The sequence below is a fragment of the Salvelinus sp. IW2-2015 genome, unplaced genomic scaffold (genome assembly GCF_002910315.2).
Source record: "Salvelinus sp. IW2-2015 unplaced genomic scaffold, ASM291031v2 Un_scaffold1553, whole genome shotgun sequence".
NCBI classification, from domain to species: Eukaryota; Metazoa; Chordata; class Actinopteri; order Salmoniformes; family Salmonidae; genus Salvelinus; species Salvelinus sp. IW2-2015.
In genome coordinates this window covers 190,559-193,848 of record NW_019942984.1, presented here as the reverse complement: position 1 = coordinate 193,848, position 3,290 = coordinate 190,559, and the positions used below count along the sequence as shown (strand labels likewise).

The following is a 3,290-nucleotide window of genomic DNA, read 5'->3' as shown; positions in this document are numbered from 1 at the left end:
CTAGGGTCAGTCTGTTATATCTTGGAGTACTTCTCCTGTCTTATCCGGTGTCCTGTGTGAATTTAAGTAGCTTCTCTTAATTCTCTCTTCTCTGTCTCTCTTTCTCTGAGGACCTGAGCCCTAGGACCATGCCTCAGGACTACCTGGCCTGATGACTCCTTGCTGTCCCCAGTCCACCTGGCCTGCTGCTGCTCCAGTTAATGTTCTGCCTGCGGCTATGGAACCCTGACCTGTTCACCGGACGTGCTACCTGTCCCAGACCTGCTGTTTTCAACTCTCTCCCTCTACCGCACCTGCTGTCTCTAACTCTGAATGACCGGCTATAAAAAGCCAACTGACATTTACTCCTGAGATGCTGACCTGTTGGACCCTCTACAACCACTGTGAATGATTATTATACCCTTCTTTTTTCTTCTGTTTTTACCTCTATTTAACTAGGCAAGTCAGTTAAGAACTAATTCTTATTTACAATGACGGCCTAGGAACAGTGGGTTAACTGCCTTGTTGAGGGAAAGAACGACCGAATCCCTGAGCCGACAAGTAAAAATCTATCTAGCAACCTTTCGGTTACTGGCCCAACGCTCTAACCACTAGGCTACCTGTCGACCATCTATGAACATCTTGGTCATTTCTGTTTTATAATCTCCACCCGGCACAGCCAGAAGAGGACTGGCCACCCCTCATAGCCTGGTCCTCTCCAGGTTTCTTCCTAAGTCCTGGCTTTTCTAGGGAGTTTTTCCTAGCCACCGTGCTTCTACACCTGCATTGGTTGCTGTTTGGTGGTTTGAGGCTGGGTTTCTGCACAGCACTTTGTGACACCAGCTGTGTAAGAAAGGTTTTATAAATACATTTGATTGATTTGATTAACACTTTGGTTACTACATGATTCCATATGTGTTAATTCATAGTTGATGTCTTCACTATTATTCTACAATGTAGAAAACAGTAAAAAAAATAAAGAAAAACCCTGGAATGAGGTGTGTCCAAACGTTCGACTGCACTGCAGCTCTTATTAATCTTACAGTTACAAAAGACTGTCTGGAGAATGGTGTCATTTGCCACACTTGGACCCGACAGGTGCACAAACTTATTGGTGATTTCCTCGTAAAAACTGACCTGGGATGGAAAAGCATTGCCTCGGACAGGTTCTCTGTAGGCTCGGAGAGGTCCGTCACGGACAGGTTCTCTGTAGGCTCGGAGAGGTCCGTCACGGACAGGTTCTCTGTAGGCTCGGAGAGGTCCGTCACGGACAGGTTCTCTGTAGGCTCGGAGAGGTCCGTCACGGACAGGCTGGAGAGAAGTCCACTCTGGGGGGGAAACATAATATACACACTATTACATACACACACCCATTTTGCGAACAGAAAACTAGGCATGGCGAACATCAGTGATCCCACCAATGGTCTTTATGCACAATGGACTTTATGCACTAGGATACATATGGATGAGGTCATCGAACACGCTGTTCCGATCAAACACGCTGTTCCCGATCAAACACGCTGTTCCGATCAAACACGCTGTTCCCGATCAAAGACGCTTGTAGTCTTTCCAAAGCGGGCAATTCTAACTGACTGAACATATTTCATTACCTGTGAGCTCTTAACATTTCTCCATTGAACACGACAAGTATTCTGTTGAGGAAAATCTGGAGGGTAAGCATTTGACTGTACAGTTTACACTTGCTGTATTTTGTTGCACGTGACAACTTTAACCTCATTTTATTGAAACATTTAAAAAAAATCCTAATGAAAATGTAGTCAAGTCAAAATGTCGCCCAAAAAATATTATTTTTTTTTTAATTTTTTTTACCCCAATTTTTCTGGTCCTGCGCACCACGACCGACGTAGCTAGTTGGTTAGCCAAGCTAGCCAGTAACTGCTCCAGTATGTGTTGACCAGTTACACAGTTTTAAAAATACGTCATTTTTTCTGTTTCTGCCCAAAGTCGAGCTTTAACATCAGCCATTCTTCCCAAATGGCACACTATTCCCTATATAGTGCACTACTATAGACCAGAGCCCTATTCCCTATATAGTGCACTACTTTAGACCAGAGCCCTATTCCCTATATAGTGCACTARTTTATAAAGGGAATAGGGCTCTGGTCAACAGTAGTGCACTATAAAGGGAATAGGGCTCTGGTCTAGTGCACTACTGTTGACCAGAGACCCTATTCCCTTTATAGTGCACTACTTTAGACCAGGTACCATTTGGAATGCAATTCATACACACATTAAATACACCGTAAAAAATATATTTTAAAATAAAAGGACTTAACAGCCTTGATGTGTTCCATTAGCTACTGAATCCGCCTCTGTAAAATGTACGGGTCCCAAAAATGGTACCCTATGCCCTTTATAGTGCCCTATGGGCCCTGGTCAAAAGAAGTGKACTGTGAAGAGAAAAAGAGTGTCATTTGGGACACGACCTACGTGATTGGAAAGAATAGATTGCTACCATTACAGAGCCTGGAGTTGAGACTATTACCCAAGGACACAGTTGGGTAGCACTTTACTGGAAGCCTGCAGGTTATAACGCAGGTTATAACGCAGGTTATAACGCAGGTTATAACGCAGGTTATAACAGTACATTTGTCTTAAGCATATGACTTCCTTTATGATGTCATATGATAATCCCATAATGATCCGGTCTAAATACCATTCTGAGAGGATTACAGGACTCATTAATAGACAGAAATAAATAGTTGTTGATAACGCGCTATGAAGAATGGCTTTGTGTGTGTGTGTGTGTGTGTGTGTGTGTACACAGGTCATGTAGAAGGAGACGGCTCGGAGGAAGTGGAAGAGGGAAAATGCATTTCTTTGAAGAGAGCCATCTGTGTGTTTCTGGTTTGGCAGGAAGACTTTAACCGACGGCACAGTAATAATTATGACTCCGAGGTAAAAATTTGCAAATTGACTTTAAAAATTTACACAAACTAAGCTGTACAGGAGTTAGATAAAGTAAACTTGAGCAGCAAAATCACAAGCGAAGTGATCTATAGGAGGAAAAGTAGGGAAAGGTTTGTTACGTTCTGTGTGCTGGAGTGTTCTCTTGTTCGGGAGTAAGAGTCGGTTGTGTTGAAAGGGCTGGTTTCCCAGAAACACTTTATTAAAAACTAGTCCTGGACTAAAGATCATTCTCAATGTAAATTGAAAGGCTTAGTGTGTGTCCAGGAAACTGACCCTAAGAGAATAAGAGTGGTTGAGCTGTGGTCTGGGGTTTACAGAGAGAGAGTGGTTGAGCTGTGGTCTGGGGTTTACAGAGAGAGAGTGGTTGAGCTGTGGTCTGG

General features: G+C 43.4%; 1 pseudogene; it reads right to left on the bottom strand.

The window, feature by feature from the left end:
- The window catches only part of LOC112071237 (kinesin-like protein KIF16B), a 72,280-nt pseudogene that overhangs the window by 13,412 nt on the left and 55,578 nt on the right, over positions 1-3,290 (bottom strand).